The sequence below is a fragment of the Sebastes umbrosus genome, chromosome 13 (assembly GCF_015220745.1).
Source record: "Sebastes umbrosus isolate fSebUmb1 chromosome 13, fSebUmb1.pri, whole genome shotgun sequence".
NCBI classification, from domain to species: Eukaryota; Metazoa; Chordata; class Actinopteri; order Perciformes; family Sebastidae; genus Sebastes; species Sebastes umbrosus.
The window spans coordinates 29,205,052-29,224,330 of record NC_051281.1 but is presented as its reverse complement, the minus strand read 5'-3'; the positions used below and the strand labels follow the sequence as shown (position 1 = coordinate 29,224,330).

The window sequence follows — 19,279 nt, the reverse complement described above, 5'->3', positions numbered from 1 at the left end:
CATGTTGTGGAGCAGCTGAACCAGAGCTGCAGCACGCCGCTCTGCATTTCTATACTTACATAAATGTGGATACAAGTTTGTCGATCTTGTTTTTTATATTGGAAAAATCCAGTTTGCTGTCCACACATTCAGTGGGACAATGGTGGTTCAACAGTTCTACAGTGGTTCAGTATTTCACATCATTCAGTAAATAAACAGGCTCAGATCTGATGTTAAATTGGGATATCTGAAACTACGTTCAGACTGCAGGCAAATTCGATTTGTTTCAAAAATCAGATCTTTAAGACGGACTGTCCGCACTGTTACTTGCAAGTGATCAGATCAGATTTGAGCGTCCAGACGTCATAGCGTACTGCTAGTAGCAGCGTGGAGTCTGCTCAGCCCTTCTGTCACTCTGGATTTGACATCATCGTTGTGTGTCACATTACGAGTTACGCAAAAGACACTTTAAAAATGTCACGTAACTTACGCACTTAAGTAGTTCCGATTCTTGAAACCCAATTCGATACCACGGTACAAAAAAACAACAAAAACAATAAATCCCATGTAATTCAACATGCACTCTTTTATTAAAAACATTTGAACATTACAAAAAACAGGCATGTAGCCTTTAAGTAATAAATAAAAATAATTTACCCATTTCGTTCATTTTGGTGTATCAGCGGCATGTTATCAATCGATGGTCAGACGACGAATGCTACATACTGACCGTGAATGCATCTGGTCTGTCAGCTCAGAGTAGCAGGTGTCACAAGGGACAAGAGAGAGTTCACAGACCGAGAAATGGCAGAGGATTTGTTGTCGAAGTGAAAAGCAAACGCACTTATTTGGCGATATTTCACGTTTAATCTCAATGCTATAAGGGAACCATAACATTAATGAGGTAATCGTTGCGAGGCGGATGGAACTGTCACAGCCGGTGTGCACGGAGCAGCGCCAGGTAGACCCCCGCAGCTGGAGCGCTACCGGAGAAGCCAGACACACCGTCAACCGAGGGTAAAGATCAGAGTCAGCGCTCTGCACATATTGACCATAATCTTTCTTGTAAAATGTCCGGTGTAATCGGTAACACCGGTGTTGTCTCAAGTTTATTAACCGATGGGAAATTTTCCTCACCGTCACATCACTACCAATGACCATTACAGGCATCGTACGGTACCTTCGGTACTGTAGAAAAAGAGTACCGTCACGTTTTTAGAATTTGGGCATCGACTTGGTACCGAAGTATCGATTCTCGTTACATCCCTAGTCCAAACTGTTATTTGCAAGTGAGCAGATCAGATTTGTGTGTCCAGACATCACCGACCTATCTGCATGGGCTGCTGTGGTAATAACGTAGACGTCAGTAACTATGTAGCTACACTGGTGACGTGGCTTTCCAATACAGGCAAAAGATGGAGGTCCATCATTTCGCCCTCCAAACAATCCAGTCAAGTCGTAACTCCTCCATCGCTGTCTGGTGCGACTAGTGCAAAAGACACTTTGAAATCCGATATGAGCAGTCAGCAACTAGATTGCATGTGTTTTTGTTTTTTTATGTCTGGACTTTCTAAATTCAATCCTGATACAATCCGGATGTGCCAAAAAACGAATTTGGGCTGGCAGTCTGAACAAGGCCTAAAGGTGCAGGTATTGATCTGACAACCACTTTTGAATTGCAATATGCCTTCTGTTACAGTATTTCATTCAGGAGAAAAGAAACAGCTGCAGCCTGACCTTCGATTGAATCAGTTTGACCTTCAGTTTGACCTTTACTTTTAGCTTCCATGCTCTGCCTTCATTCCTTAACAATTAATTACATTTAACACTGAAATATTTGTCTGAAAATCTGCTTCTAGTGGAGGTATTTTTTTTGTAGTTCCAACAGGGCTGGAGGGGAAAACAAAGGTTCAAATGTTACCCGCACATGCCACCTGCTAAATGTGCATTCCTTGGAGTATTCATCCACAGTTTACACAAGTTACTTTTGTCAGTTTTTGGGATCATTTGTTTCCTCCACCACTGAATCATAGTATCCCCTTGTGAGCACCCACTCATGCTAGGCTGGTATGAAAACAAACAAACCCTCCCCTGCTCTCGACCTAGTCAAAGCATCGTCTCGTGTCGATCTTCAGGGAGGCAGATGAAACAGAAGCAATCGGACAGAGTGAGTCACACGAATGACAGAGAGAGAATGTGGTTGTCAAACACAAGATCACAAGTATGCAGCAATTAGTCCTTCTGTGCAGCCGGAGTTTAGATGAGTGGCGGTCTTCCTGCTCTTTATGAACCAGTGCAGCCCTCTTTCCAGGTGATATATTATTGACCTCTTCCTGGATTACGACTTTGCTGCAATTTAAACCTGAGAAGTTACAAGTGTTTTGTCTTTATCTGTCTGTATCCCCCAAACAGCAGGCAACACATTCACGACCATGTCGGGACAACACTCACACACACACACACACTTGAGACAGAGGACTAATTTGCACTCAATTTTCAGCCACCTCTCTGTGCGACAGCCAAGGCTACTTTAGATGATGCCTCTGCGTGTGTGTGCATGTATGTGTGTTAAAAACATGATCCTAGCTGATAAGCCAGAAATAGATTTTCTTTCACAATTTCAGCAGTCTTTTAAAACAGTGACTCAGGATGTTTTACTGAATGAACAGCCTGCGGAAAAGATGTCGCGCTGCACTAAGACACCGACTGGATCATGTAATGTATGTGTGTGTGAAGTCAGAGATATGATATACTACCGTTACTTGTACCCCGCGTGAAACCAGAAGTCAATGTTGATTTATTTGTCACGTAACTTCCGTACTTAAGTCACACCACGTCCGGAGTTATTTTAACCCAAGCCACAATCTTTTCCTAACCCTACCTAAATAGTTTTGTTGCGTAAACCTAACTAAGTCAATGTTTTCCTAATCCTAACTAAGTAGTTTTGTTGCCTAAATCTAACCAAGTAGATCTTTTCCTCAACCTAACAAAGTAGTTTTGTTGCCTAATCCTAACTAAGTAGTTTTGTCGCCTAAACCTAACCATTTAGATCTTTTCCTAAACCTAACAAAGTAGTTTCGTTGCCTAATACTAACTAAGTAGTTTTGTTGCCTAAACCAACCAAGCCGATCTTTTCTTAAACCTAACCAAGTAGTTTTGTTGCCTAGACCTAACCAAGTTGATCTTTTCTTTGAACAATTTGAACTGAGAAATAACACCTCTTAACACTGCTTAGGTAGACGACTGTCTTGCATGTTTCTGACTTGTTGACGCATGTCCATACTGGATAGTGGTGGTACTACGTGTGATGCATATCACATTTTTTTAGAAAATATAATTGACTGGTTGTGAAGTGACTAATAGCACTGAATATTGTCCATGTGTGAGGCTCTCAGCTCACCTAATGCATAAAAACAGAACAGTAAAACGATCTTAGATGAAATTCAAGCTGTCACTTGTCCCCATCTGGTGCTGGGCTCCACTGCCTGCACAGCTGTAGCCCTGAAAGCACATACTGTATATACAGTAGCAGCCGCTACTGTGATATCGCAGCCAATTCAAATTTTCAAGATCAGAGCAAAAACAGCACATTGGAAGTATCATTTGCACCTCTACAGGCTTTTTTTTTTGCCTTTGCTTCTCCAGTGTGACAGGTACTGACAGGTAATGTCAGAAGTACAAGTCATTGGTCTTTTTTGCACACATGGAAAAGGGTTCGTTTTTTAATTAAATTCACAACATGGACAAAAATAGCTACTGCCCTCAACCAAGCTGGTGAACAAAATGGTTTTATTGATAGCTAGCAACTGGAAACACATTAGCAGGATGTTGGCCATGGGGGTTGTGCAATATGTCGCCATTGTCAGAAGGTGTGCATGTGCAAACTGTTACATGAAAGCTATTTTCGGTTTTGGAAAGGATCCAAACATCAACTAGATTTTGTATATTTTTATACAACCATTAATTTCAAAAACTAGAAATGTTAAAGTTATGAAAAAAACATGGTTGTGCTTTGCTCTACCGCAGGTAGGGGTATCTAAAAAACTAAAGCCTTTTTGGGGGATTGGTTCCTCTACTATATGTGTTGTTGTATGTTTTTTATCTTCTGTGGAACTGGAGGATGGAGTCCAGAACAAATTTCCCTATGGGGACATTAAAAGTATATCTTATCTTATCGTATCGTATCGCATCGCATCGCATCGCATCGCATCGCATCGCATCGCATCGCATCGCATCGCATCGCATCTTATCTTATCTTATCCTTCTACCTCTATTTACTTGTTTTCACCGGGAGAAGAAAAGAGATCATCATCATTGCTGTAACGTTAGAAAATTAATATAATAAATATATACAGTACAATATTTTTTTTAAGAATGCTGATCCCTCATTGCTGTTTGTACTTTGTATTTTGACCTAATTTCTTGCTTTTTAAGTGTAAAAATAATATCTCTGATGAGTGATCACAACATATGGTTGTTACAGCCTGTGTCTAAAAATGACTTGCTGCCCCACACGTGTCCCAAAAAAGAAGTACAAACAAGAAATATACTTAACCAACTATAATCTATTTAAACACAACTTTGATAGGATGTGGAAGTCAGCAATAAAGACCTCCATTCACTGCTTTCAACGATGAAAGCGTTGCCAAAATGGTGTCATTGTGGTGCCAAAAAAAAGGAAAGAAAGGAAGGGAAAAAATGCAGGCTGGCACCATCAAACATCTCACTAGCACATCCTTTTATTGCTTTCAACAATAAAAAAAACAACACTTGGATATGTGAGTTACAGTAGGCCTCATGTGCCAAAATGAGACGAAGGGGAAATGTAAGGGTAGATGCCAGCTAGAAAAAGTGTGAGGAAGTGAGCTATTGGCTGGTTGTATAGAAGTCTATGAGAAAATGAGCCTGCTTCTCACTTGATTTATTACCTCAGTAAACATTGTAAACATGAGTTTTCAATCGCTAGTTTCAAGTCTTCTTTAATACAGCATGATGTTCATTTAGTAAATTATGGTCCCATTTAGAGTCAAATAGAACATAAAGCAGGGGATGTTTGGGCGGGGCTACTTTATGATTGACAGGGAGCTACCACAGCGTTATCCGGTCTGAGAGTTGTCCGTGTTTTCGTCGTAGAACTTTAACCCTTTCACAGTGTGTTTTCAGTTCATGAAATTAATTATAACCTTTTTGGTCGCCTAAAAATGTCTTGTTCGGCAGTCGGTTGTACTTGGCTCCACCCTCTCGTGTCACTTCTGGTTGCAAATAACCAAGATGACGTCCAAAACGCTGAAAGGGAAGGCTTCAAAACAGCAGTCCACAAACCAATGGTTGACATCACGGTGTCCACTTCTTATATACAGTCTATGATAATACATTTATATTATGGGGGGTGGGGGGGGGAGAATTAAGCAGCAGAATTAGTCTGTATGTTGTTTTCAGGTGATGGTTCAAATATTTTAAAGGTCCCATATTATAAAAAAGTGAGATTTTCATGTTTTTTTTATTATAAAGCAGGCTTCAGTCCTATATAAATACTGTGAAAGTATCGAAACACTGCCTAGCAACGCAAAAAAAAGGCCGACAGTATGAGGAAAATAAAGTTTTTTTTGAACATTACAGCATGTTAACATGTTCTAGAAACACAAAATACAAGTATGAACCTGAAAATGAGCACAATATGGGACCTTTAATGTGTTATTTGGCATAGTATTTTCTTTGCAATTAGATGTCATACACACTGATTCATGCTTGCTTCGGTATTTAGTTACTCATAACCACTTATAGTAGTGCTAGTTAAATGTTTCCAGTAAAAGTGAATACAATGGAGTATGCTTAAAACCAACTAGTTTTCACATGTTTCGTTCTTTATATGGACGGATATGGATTAGTTGGCTCAAACAAAAATATGGCCACGTAGACCAATGTAATCTGTTGCCTGTCTTTTGCTGTTATCCCTCCCAGGAAGCAGAGATGCCGGTAATAGAAAGCGACAGCACAGAATCAAAATAGATGGAAATAGTCGCTGGTCATGACTCGCGCCTCATTCATTTTTAAGCAAGATGAAAGAAACGGTGCATCGAGTGCAGAGTTGTTTGAATGAGTGAAACTGGGCTGCAGCTGCTCTGCGTGAATGTGGGTTAGCTCGCAGTGAACACGATTCTTCAAACAGAGCTATAAAAACCACCGTCGGATAAATTCCTCAAAGCAAAGAGTATTTTCAGACGAAGTAATAGGTTGGATGTTTCAAAACAGATATAAAAAAAGATGCTCAGTCAGGACTGTGATGGGAGATGAATCAAAATCGGATTTCTTTAATGTTTGAAACATACATGAGACGGGAGCATTGTACAGAAGACTTCTGTTACCAAATTGTCATAATGTGACACACCTTCCTTGCTATATATAGCTCGATATTCAGTCCTTTTGATTTAACCACAGTTTCAGCTATAACCGCTTCAATGATTTTCCTCGGCTACCAAACACCACTGAGTCCAATACATCACACAGTGTTTTCAACTGAGAAGCCTATCAGCGCCTTCTGTGCTCGTGTTACCACGGTGAATGATGATAAGACAGGAGGCCCGTTGCCATGACAGAACTGCTTGTCACAGTTTGCATCCAGAAACTCCATACCCGCCTCCTTTTGAAGGATGCATCACCAGAAAGAAACACATACATACAAACACAAGATAGATAACTGATTTGGAGTATAGCAGCTAGAAACAGTGTTTGCCCCCTTATATCATCCACTGACATAACATGTTCTATGTTTCAAGATCAGAGGCGTAGTTTTGGTAACATACTTTACTTTCTGTCAATGATGGTTTACTGGTCTCAAACTAGCTGAAAAATCCTCCTGTGCTGTAAATAATAACATTCTTCAGTGACATAGGATTTTATATAGGATATCATTTGTGAACATGAGTGGATGGTATATACTGTACACCATAGCCACCATAGCCACATCCACGTAATTATCAACCAGGAAATATAAAGAGCACCAAACTCCGCGTACGGAGGAGGTCGGGGTGGATGGGTGGATCAAAAAATACTGGACTTTCGCCCTGGAGACCGGCATTCGTGTCCTGTAAGAAACCAGCAGTCAACGTTGATTTATTTGTCATGCAATTTACGTACTTAATATCTTAATTGTTTCCTAAACCTAATTAAGTAGTTTTGTTGCCTAACCCTAACCAAGTCCATCTTTTCCTAAACCTAACCAAGTTGATCTTTTCCAAAGCCTAACTAAGTAGTTTTGTTGCCTAAGCCTAACTACATAGTTTTGTTACCTAAACCTAACTAAGTAGTTTTGCTGCCTAATCCTAACCAAGTTGATCTTTTCCTAAACCTAACCAAGTTGATCTTTTCTTAAGCCTAACTATGTAGTTTTGTTGCCTAATCCTAACCAAGTTGATCTTTTCCTGAGCCTAACTGAGTAGGTTTGTTGCCTAATCCTAACCAAGTTTATCTTTTCCTAAACCTAAACAAGTTGATCTTTTCTTAAGCCTAACTATGTAGTTTTGTTGCCTAATCTTAACCAAGTTGATCTTTTCTTAAGCCTAACTGAGTAGTTTTGTTGCCTAATCCTAACCAAGTTGATCTTTTCCTAAGCCTAACTAGGTAGTTTTGTTGCCTGATCCTAACCAAGTTGATCTTTTCCTAAGCCTAACTAAGTAGTTTTGTTGCCTAATCCTAACCAAGTTGATCTTTTCCTAAGCCTAACTAGGTAGTTTTGTTGCCTGATCCTAACCAAGTTGATCTTTTCCTAAACCTAACTAAGTAGTTTTGTTGCCTAATCCTAACCAAGTTGATATTTTCCTAAGCCTAACTAAGTAGTTTTGTTGCCTAATCTTAACCAAGTTGATCTTTTCCTAAACCTAACCAGGTTGATCTTTTCCTAAGCCTAACTAAGTAGTTTTGTTGCCTAATCCTAACCAAATTGATATTTTCCTAAGCCTAACTAGGTAGGTTTGTTGCCTAAACCTAAGGAAGTTGTTTCCTTTGAAGATGGAAGTTCATTTTGAAAAAAAAACTGTATGAATTTAAAGAGCGAAAAATGTGACATGTTGTTGGACATTTATGGGAAAACAAAAAAAAAGAAGGAACAACTTTTTCGTAAGATACCATACCAATAGTTGTGTAAGAATACTATGCATGACATCCCACTGATGGTTCAAATTTGTATTAAATATAGTGCTCGGATAATCTTCGCAGCTGCAGCTTGTTCTCGTACAGCATAACATTGATAACACATTTCTAACGCTAAATAAATAATCCAGATATGATTTCATCAAAATATTTTATATTTATAACAATATTGTGAGCGATCCGCTGAGGTGTTTTCTTATCGCTTCAACAAACCGCCGCCATGTAACGGAGAGATGAGCTTGTTGTTTTCAAGTCTGGAAAGATTCAATTAGGCGGCAGAAAAGATATATATGAATCACTGTGACTCTGATGTCGCTAACTAGCAGCTGGCGTGTTTGATTTTCAGGTTTATTTATGTTGCACATTGTCATAATGAGACAGTAGCGGGGAGAAAGACAGAGGAAGACACTCATTTTGACACTGAGGAGGATAGAATGATGCAAAAGAAAAAAAATTAATTGCTCTCCTTCAACACAAGTCACGAGTGTGATGAATATTTACAGGATTTGTTTTTTTTCAAATTAGTATTCAGCCCATATTATTGTTGTAATCTCAGATGATGAAACTGTGATGCACTGAAGAAAATTTTGGAAAATGCTGTAATATAGATACAGTGTTAAGGTGGGGCAGGTTTGTTCCATTTCTTTTTACCAAAGTGGCTCTAAGTCAAGCAGCAACCTGTGGTGCTGAAAAATTAAGCACGTTTTCATATTAGGTACGATCGCCCCCAATTCCCACTCCCCCACCGCTCAGCTTTGACATTAGTGAAGTTCTCCGTACCCGAGTACACTTGCGTCATCATCCACGTGTATTTGTTTATGTTGAGATCAGCTGTTCCAGTGGCGGAGCATTGTAAAACACTTCATTCAAATTATATAACTCTCCTGTTTAAATTATATTAAAGGTCCCATATTGTAAAAAGTGAGATTTTCATGTCTTTTATATTATAAAGCAGGTTTAAGTGATATATAAATACTGTGAAAGTATCAAAACACTCAATCCATGGAGAAATACACACAGCCTGTATTCAGAAACTGTGCATTTGAAACAAGCCGTTAGGATTTTTGTCCATTTGTGATGTCACAAATCTACAATATTTAGACCATTTCACACTTTTAAACGTAAACATTCTAAATGTGTCCCAGTTTATTTTCTGTTGCAGTGTATGTGAATGACATCAGCTGACAGGAAGTAAACATGGACCCAAGCTGTTGCCATTCTGTTGACATGCGCTAAAACGGAGCGTATATTCGGACTGACAGTATGAGAAAAATAATGTGTTTTTTGAACATTAAAGCATGTAAACATGTTCTAGTAGAAACCCAAAATCCAAACATGAACCTGAAAATGAGCACGATATGTCCCCTTTAAGGCTTAAATTTAGGCATAATTGAGGGCGTGCTCACTTTGACGACAGGGGGGTGCCATACCAGGTTGCTCGCTGCTAGCTGTCTGCCGCGTCACCAGGGCCGCCTCAGCTCCACCGACGATCCACCTCTTTGGCTATTTGGGGATTTACAGGGAGTTAGGCTGTGTCGTCACTGCCAAGATGACGAATCTTCAAAAAAACCTATGGGTGACGTCATGGAGACTGCATCCATATTTTATACAGTCTATGGTTTAGGTTAGGGTGTGTGAGTGCAACCTCGAAACACTCTAATAGCCTTTTGCACTGCCTTTTTAGTGATGAGTTGCATTGAATTTGACTGCATTTTCTCTATTTTTGTTGATCATGATTACATGGCTTCATCAGGGAGAGAGGACTCGAGAGAAGCGCACACTTAGAGTGGATGAGAGTTTGCCCGTCTGTAAACAGAAAATGTTCAACTGCCTAATATTTATTTCAACTCATGATACAAAACATCCCAGTAATTGGTGTTTGACAGCTGAAACAATCGTTATACCTCCCACTAATAGCAGCCCACATCAGGTGTATGTGTGTGTGTACTATTGTGTGCTCACTTATGTCTCGCGCACCTCTCTCTGTCTGCGTGTCTCAATTTGATTATGCAGAACAGTCCCCACAGAGCTCATTATTAAACTGTGGTGGGAATGTGATGTGGTCATTTGGTTAGGACTGAAGCCTTCACAAACACAAACAAAACACTGTTTGCCTCTCTCTCTCGTCTTTATATACTTCACACACACACGCACGCACACACACACACACACACACACGCACACACACATGCATCCAAAATCACAGTCCCACACACTGTCTCTCACTTTCCTTTGCTTTATCCATATATGCTGAAAATGAATCCTCACTCGAGTTATGTCTGAGTCAGCACTTCTTTAAGGTCAGACCTACATACTGAATACACTTCCTCCCCCAAAAAACGCAGGTATAGGGGTGCAAGTAGCTTATTACGACCCATATATACGGTTATTGTTAGGCGGCGACCTCCAGTGGCCGAAGCGGTTATGGGGGGGCGCAAAGAAAGAAGTCAGGTGGTGTAGTATAAACGGTGCCAAAGTCTGTGTAGGACAACCCGTTCTCACTCCAAACTCGTCAAGTAACCGCCGCTTGTTAAGTGCCCCTCAGCATCGGATACAGATGCACGAAGGCACCTTTAGCGACTGTCTGTGACAAACCGGGCTTTCAACTAACTCCAATGTAAACCCACTCGCTGCAATATCCGATGGTCAGAGCAATTGACGTAGTATTGATAGCGTGAGAGTCCGCTAAAGGCGGACGGGTGAGGTGGTGGATGGGTGAAACAAAGCCAGAACTTTCAACCAGAAGACCAGTGTTCATGTCCCGTGTGAAACTAAAAATAACGGTGACATATTTTGTCACGTCAGTCGTTAGTCAGATGACTCGTTAGTATCGTGAGTCCTGTGAGTCCTGTGAGTCCTGTGAGTCGCTAGTCAATGAAGTTAACGTCACGACTGTTTCCTTACCCTACCTAAGTGGTTGTGTTGCCTAAACCTAACTTCCTGTGAAAACGGAAGTTTATTTTGAAAGGACACTATGCATGTAATGAGCATATGTTGACACGCCGTCCCTAACATGTGCAAAAGTAACGCAAGAGGGGTACCCCGTCAGTTGGTCTCCGATGCCGAGGGGCACTGACCAAGCAGCGGTATTTGGCGAGTTGGGAGTGAGAATGTGTTTTGTAGGAAGGAAGTCGGGGTGGATGGATGGATCAAATAAAGACATACTTTCACCCCCCGCCTTCTTAGTTTGGTTTAGGGAAAGATCGACTTGGTTAGGTTAGGCAACAAAATCACTTAGATTCAGGAAAAGATCGACTTGGTTAGGATTAGGCAACAAAATTACTTAGTTTTAGGAAAAGATCGATTTGGTTAGGATTAGGCAACAAAACTACTTATTTAGGTTTAGGGAAAGATCAACTTGGTTAGGATTAGGCAACGAAACTACTTAGTTAGGTTTAGGAAAAGATTGACTTGGTTAGGATAGGCAACAAAACTACTTAGTTAGGTTTAGGAAAAGATCGACTTAGTTAGGATTAGGCAACAAAACTACTTAGGTTTAGGAAGAGATTGTGGTTTGGGTTAAAATAACTCTGGAAGTGATGTTACTTAAGTACGTAAGTTACGTGACAAATCAATGTTGACTTCTGGTTTCACACGGGACACGAACGCCGGTCTCCTGGTTCACGATTATGTGAATTACACACAAATTGATTTCATAGGATAGGATATAAATTACAGTGCTTTTCTTTTCGTAGGTATAGCTACACACAGTGTATGAAACCAGTCTCCGCTAGTTCTCTCCAACGGTCATATTTGTCATTTTGGGAATCATTGGCAACGCCCTATTCTGTCGTTTAGGTATGAGGACGTCTTGTCTTTTTAACACCAATGAGTATACATGATTGTATGGTTCAGCATATTCCTGTGGCCTGATGTGTATTTAATGCCTGCCTGCAAAGCAAAATTCCTCTGGGATAGTACTAAAGTTGAAGTTGAAGGCTTTCAGTTTGTCTTGGTGTATTTCAGAGTATGGAATAACCGGCAGGGTGATGCTACGAAGACATGGTTGAATGCTTGTCATTTATGAGTCATAGTGTAAATTCTTCCCATTATTTCACATCCACAGAAAAGAGAAAGAAATATCTGAAATAGAAATTGTAAAGTTTGACGTTGCAAGAGTGTGGGCTCTATATAACCTGCCAAATAATGTTTTGAATGGACTGTAAACCAAGGTTTCTCTTTTTTTTCTTATACATAAATTCAGAATATGTGTCAGTGCATTCCACAACAACAGCCCATGTGAGCAGTTTGCTGAATTGAAAGTAAAAATAAAACTCACTTGACTAAGAAAGCACAGGCGACAAGCATCATCTTACAAGCTAAGAAATGAGAATGTGCAGTAACGTACAAACTGCTGGATAAGCAATCTGGCTGTGTAACATTTCCCCAACACATTTTGCTCTATGTCTGCAATACCAAGAGTGATCTGGACTTGCCATTTGCTTTTTCCCTGACTTGGGAACAGCCTAACTGTTCAGCCTTTTTCATTTTAACAAGGACATATTTATGCAGTTTCTGCAACATAGAAAAATAAAAATGCTCTCAGGCTGAGGCGTCGTGGGAAATTGAAAGATAGTGATACAAAGAGAGGTTGCTGAATTACAGTAGCACACAAGTTCATGTAGGATTATTGAAGATAAAGATACAGAGAACGAGAGACTGAGGTAGTGTAGTGGCTCAGGTGTCTCACAGAACTCCTCACTGCGGGGTCGAAACAGACGCAGGTGAATCCATTTTGCCATAAGTAAAAAGGTTATGTCAGGAGTACTTGTATGTGTGTGGTCATGTGTCTGTTTAGTTGGTCTCCTCAGACCTGTGTGGACCTCATGTGGTGCATGCACACTGTGTATCTGAGTTTGTGCCTCAGTAGCCAATTTGGTCCTGACAGGTCAGAGCGGTTAGGCCCTGATCAGGCAGAGTGCGTTTTGCAGGTGGAAAACATGAGGTGCACAATGGAGTGACTTTTGTTTCTTTATTATGCAATCAAACAGAATAGGTTTGAGAACAAAACCATTGACACTGCAATCCAAAAATGTTTTTATTGCAAGTAAGATAAATGTGTGATTAATAATGTATTAATGTGAATAAAACACTTTTGTTTGCAAATCTAAAAGTTTTGCTTGCTGTTGAGCTGAATCTCGTGGGCGGGACCTACGCTGAAAGATGCAAGTCACATCTCTATTGGCCAGTCTAGATTGGAGTGACCGCTTGGCATCAAATCAAATGGAAAATATTTCTTCAGGCGTCATGCAAAGTCATATGTCAATTCATCCAATTGGACAATGGGAAAAAAAACGCTAATGACGTCGGATGCCTTTCCGCTCTGAGTTGGAAGTTCTTTCAACTCGAGGCATTCAGGGCGTCTCCTGCGAAAAACGCAAGGTGCATAGAGCAGAAAAACGTGAGGCGTTCAGCAACCAAGCAAAACGCTTCACTCTGAAGAAAACATTTGAAACCAATTTACAAAAAGCTGCCCCCAGGCTGCTAAAACTCGCTCTGTCTGATCGGGGCCTTTTAAGCAGCAGTTGTTACCACCACCCACATCTCAGTGAAGCTGCTCAAACTCTCCTCACTGGTCAGAGTTAACCGCAGCAGCTGTCTAGTTTGGGATAATGAAGCTGCATGATTTCTGCTAATTATCGCTTGCTGTTTTCCTGCCAGGGAGCGCTGGAAGTCTTGAAACATATCAAAGCAAATAAATTAGTTAGGTAAAGAGTAAACAGTAGGGGGAGATTATTTTATGCTCCTGCAGGCCGTAGCTCTGATGGACCCAGAGGAATGACCCATACGTGTAGGCAGGGCCTTATTGGCTATGAGCACTCCCGAAACATCTCTCAGTGCATGACAGATCCACTGTAGATTGACGGAGGACTGCTGCTCAAATGCATATGAATCCGGAGTAGACAAGGCGTTTTGGTTGTTTTGAGTCTGATTTAGTTGCAAAGACAGTGACACAGATTAACTGGAAGGCTATAGTTGACAAACCAATCTCAACTCAAATCCCACTTGTTCCGGGGCTTTTGTTGGCATCACACAATCCTCATCAACAGAATTTGCTCAGTTGTGATAAAAGTTTAGATGCTCAAACTTTCAGTGACTTTGAACACCTCTACAGCTTCTCATCCATCTGGCCGTCACATTTCCGACTCTTTCCCCAAGGAACCAGGTGGTTAGATTTCAGTGGTGATCTGTAACTGGGATTTCTCATATTTAGTTTTGTAGTCAATTTATATTCTGCGCTCAATTGGTCCAGCTTTAGCAAAGAATGGCCAAGTTGGCAAGAAAAAACAAACAATAAGAGAGAAAAAGAACCATTCTGAAAAGTGCAGTATTGCCAGTTGGAAACTAGCTGAGTGTTGGCAGAGGTTTGGGCTCTAACAAGTGCCTTTTAGCGTGAGATTGTATCTTTGAAACACAGTGACACCCTGATTTGGAAAGGGTAGAAAAAATGTTTTGAAAGTGGACCATATTTTTTTAGTCAATGTGCAACTTTGCTCATTTAAGGACATTTTGTTTTGCCTTGGTTAAAAGAACAATGATTTTAGAACAAATATCATTTCAAACGAGATGTTTTAGTTACTAGTGTGATTTTCTCAATGAAAAACAGACATCATGAGCTGTTCATCTATGATACTGTATATAATTGTTTATGTTAAATTGTGATGAGTAGAGTAATACTTTTAGGAAGCAGTACAGCTAAAACAGTGCACAGGCATGTTGAATAGTATTAGAGTTTTATATTTTTAGGATTATTTAGATTTGCAATATTATCCTCTTCAGAAAAGCTGCTTTTGAATAAGACCAATGTATAAATTAAAGCAAGTAGGACAATTGGCCCTTGGCAAAGTCCCACTCTTCGAACGCATGCAGACTGGCCAATCGCGTAGCATCGGCCGGCTCCGATCAGGTTGGAAGGAGATATGTTTCTAAAATGTTTACATATAAACCTGTGGGGCTAACATTAGCAGAATGCGTTACCAGGTAATTAACTAGCGTTAGCACTTCTATGCTACGCTAGCCACTGAAGTTAATTTTTGTAACAGTGAATGAAGCCCTACTCAGCTTTACAGAAACCGTGTCATTCCTCACTTTCTTCTGTCTCGATCGCCAGGTGATAGCAAAGGGTCAAATACAACTTTCGATGTATGAAACTACTGGCTGTATCATATAGCCTTTCTCAGTCTGGTCTCATACATTGTTCGTACATTCTAATTTGTGTACATCCCACAAAATCGATCAGTGTTTAATTCACATAATTGTGAACCAGGAAAAATAAATAGCAGCAAATGCCACGTATGGAGGAGATAGGGATTGATGGGTGGGTCAAAAAGTACCGGACTTTCAACCAGGGGACCGGTGTATGGGTCCCGTGTGAAACCAGAAGTCAACGTTGATTTATTTGTCACGTAAGTAACACTCCTTCCAAAGTTATTTTAAGCCAAACCACAATCTTTTTTTAAGCCTAATTTAGTAGTTTTGTTGCACAAAGTTGTTTTGTTGCCTAATCCGAACCAAGTCTATATTTTCCCAAGCCTTACTAAGTAGTTTTGTAACCTAAACCTAACCAAATCAATCTTTTCCTAAGCCTAACTAAGTAGTTTTGTAACCTAAACCTAACCAAGTCAATCTTTTCCTAAGCCTAAGACACGTGTTGCCGGACATTTGTAGGAAAATGAATGAAAAAGGAGGAATAACTTTTTTGTAAGATATACAAAACATTGTATGAGAATACTTTTTCCCGTCATTAAATTAAAAGACTGGATCGTAAGTGTGTAATTTGCTATTGAAACCAGCTCAAATAAACCACAGACATTTTTATTAGATTATCCTTCATACAAATCACCCGGTCACACAGTCCATTCATCAAATTCTGATAGAAACTACAACTCTGGCTTGTCACGGTGATGTAGCTGAGAGCACTGCAGCAGCAGTGGAGACCTTCAGAGGCTATTTAGTGTGCTGCTAATGAATTCCCTCATAATAATAAGATGTCCTTTAGCCAACTACATCACACTAATTCTCCCTGCTGTGAGGACATTAACAGAAAATGAATAGTCAGTCAGTTGAAATGTCTTTTACACCGACATAACCCATTCATGACGGGTTTTTGCTGAACCATAATTCCTGCCTAATTGTGAAGAATTATTTTGAAAGTCTTATCTTATTATCACTTCAGCAAACACATTAGTGTCCACGATGACACATCTCTCTTGATATTGGAGCAGGATAGACAACTCCTTACATCGATTCTGATTTCGAAAAAAGTCCTTCAACACAACTGGAGGTTTCTTAAGCTGTTTAAAACGTTTCCAGAATGGAGCTCTTTAAAACCTGCAGGTGTCTAGGAAGCATTAGTTCAGTCAGCCGTGTGCTCGTCCTAGCTTAGTCTCCGCACCGGCCCTAGTGAGTCCCCGGTGCCAAGCTGCCCGCAGATGGTACCTCCCTTGCTGTGTGCCCATCGACTGCCCTGCTACAAATCAATACTGCTGGGCTACTGTGAGGGGGAGAGGGCTGACGGAGCAAAGGAGTGAGGGAGCCCAGGGAAGGAGGTACCACAGCAGGGGGCGGGGGGGGGGTGGGGGGGGGTTAGGAATATAGGGGCGAAGGGAAAGAAGAGGAAATAGAGAGGAGCAAAATGGAAGTGATGGAAATAGATAGGGAGGGGTAGGAGAGAGCAAAGAGAGGAAGGATGATTAACGGTAAAACAGAAGTGGGATGAAGGAGGGAGACGGATTAGAGGATGAAGACAACTGCAGCAGAGAGGACAGAGAGCCTGAGCTAGAGGGACAGAAAAGAAAGGGCATGAATCTCAGACAGAAGGGACCAAGAGGGCCATCCACAGGGGATGGAGAGGGAAAGGAGGACAGACGAAAAAATGGAGGTTAAAAAAAGGAGGAAGGAAGAGGAGGAGGAGGGGGAGGAATGGAGAGAGGAAGCATCCCAGTAGGGGTTTCCGCAGGGTGAACTCAGCCAGAGTGTGAGGCGAGGCGCGGTGCAGAGCTGAGCAGTAGGTCCTGAATTATTAAACACAATATTTTGCAGCAAACGGCCGCAGCCATGTCGGATGTGTCTGCTGAGGGGGCAAGGATTATATGTGTGTGTGTTGGTGTGGGTTATACCTCGCAGTATTTACATGTGCTCAAATGTGCGTTTTGTGATTGCATGCAATATAGTTTGTGCTTTTTCGCTTCATGGTGTTGTGTGCTTGTTGCTTTGTGTGTGTGTGTGTGTGTGTGCGTGTGTGTGTGTGTGTGTGTGTGTGTGGTCATCGGAGGCAGTGTATGCCCATTTAGAGCCACTAATTAATGAGGAAGCAACGTCCTGAGGGGCCTTTGTTTTAACTCTCTGCCCCAGTGGACAGCAACCAGCAATTTAAGACACACACACACAGTCATGTTTTCATGACTTTTGAGGACATTACATTGACCTTATATTCATTTCCTGGAGACTTACCCTAACTTTAACCTAAACCTAACCTCACCCTAACCCTAAAGTCCCAAGGGGACCCTAAGCTCCGAGTCCCCACAATGTGACTGTGTTAACAGGTTCATGTCCCCACAATGTGGGTAATACACACACACACAGACACACACACACATGCATTTGGTAATGGGTTTGTATAGACAAATACTCCCCATTTATATTCAATCGTGTCTCCTAGAAATTATGTTTAAATATTACGGAATTGTTTTCCTAATTACGTCGTGATGCAAAACGTAATTGCTCCCTGGATTACGGTCAGTGGTAACAGGTATTTTTTGAAGGCATTAAGCACGACATTTATAAACCACAGCAGAGTCACAGGGATTGGTGGATTATGGGCATACAAAGCAGGACTTTTAACACTAGAGTGCGGGGTTTGCATTGGACGTGTCTAGAAAGGGAGCCCACAAACTGCAAAATCTGATCTGAGATCTGCAAAAACTTGCAAAACTCTCGCCAGACTCGCTGCCCGAAGACCTCTCCTAACCTTAACTATTCCTTGTTCAATGCCTAACCTTAAATATTCAAGATCAATGCCTAACCTTAACCATTGGAGATCAACGCCTAACCTTAACAATCTCTTTGAAAATGGTCATGTTTTTCCTCACCAAAATTTAGCATAATTTTGGAGCGTTATTTAGCCTCCTTTGCAACAAGCTACTATGACTTGGTTCCAATGTATTCCTTATAGTTTCTAGTTTCATATGATGTCTGTATCTCCACTTTAGCTGTAAAACTGAGCCCGCTACAACCTAAAAATCACAAGTTGCATTAATGTGTTATAGAAATTAATGGCGTCAAAACAAATTTGCATAACGCGTTATCGCGTTAACTTTGACCGCCCTACAGAAAACAAATGAAAGACATAGGCAGTGAACAATTTACTGATATGTTCAGTATCAACATTTTTGCACCTTGCTAGATACATTTCTTCATTATGTTCATAGAAAACGCGAGCCAGCCAGAATTACATTTCTGAAGACTTGTAACCTACAGTGTCTTTTCTTGTGCCAATGGGACGTTCTTTTCCATTCCAACCCTGCTGCACAATTTCAGCCCCGACAGGTGTATTTGCATAAAAATCTTGTTTAGTCCGATGATGCATAATTTCTCCTCACTGTCTGCTCTCCTCCTTTCATTCCCCTTCCTCGACTCTCTGAACCTCTCCCCTCCCTTCCTCCCTCCCTCTATCCAGCTCTCTTACTCCTCTCTCTGGCCTTTTCCTTACCAGCCCTACCATCACCACATAGCGTAGAAATATAATGAACTGCTTTTGAACCACACCACTAATTCTTCAAACACTTTTGAATCCCTTGCCTCATCTTGGGACCATTAAGTGGTTTTCCTCAACTTCAATAAATGTGTCTATTGGGAGATATATTTTTTTTTCCAGAGCACTAACACAGATGAGTCGTCCTCGATTAGATTGGAAGCTCAGAGGGTCACTGATTGGCAGTGTGAGAGTGGCTCCTGCAACCTCTCTCAGGTCTTCTCTCTCTCTTTTTCTGTCTTTCTTTCTCTCACTTCATACCAACCTCTGTCTGTCCCTGCTGCCCTCTCACCCACACTGCCTCCCCGTCTCGCTCTGTTTTGTCTGTCCATCTGTTGCCCTCTCTGCCTCTTTTTATGTCTCTCTTCCTCCTCCTCATTCCCTTGTCTCCCAGGTTAT

The 19,279-nt window shown here is 41.0% G+C and overlaps 1 long non-coding RNA gene and 1 pseudogene across 1 annotated transcript; both read left to right on the top strand.

Moving 5' to 3' along the window:
- The window catches only part of LOC119499915, a 92,717-nt pseudogene that overhangs the window by 41,129 nt on the left and 32,309 nt on the right, over positions 1 to 19,279 (top strand).
- On the top strand, positions 1,076 to 17,601 carry LOC119499920. The gene is made up of 3 exons (XR_005209481.1): positions 1,076 to 1,086; positions 15,772 to 15,775; positions 17,505 to 17,601. It is a non-coding gene; the product is annotated as an uncharacterized LOC119499920 (long non-coding RNA).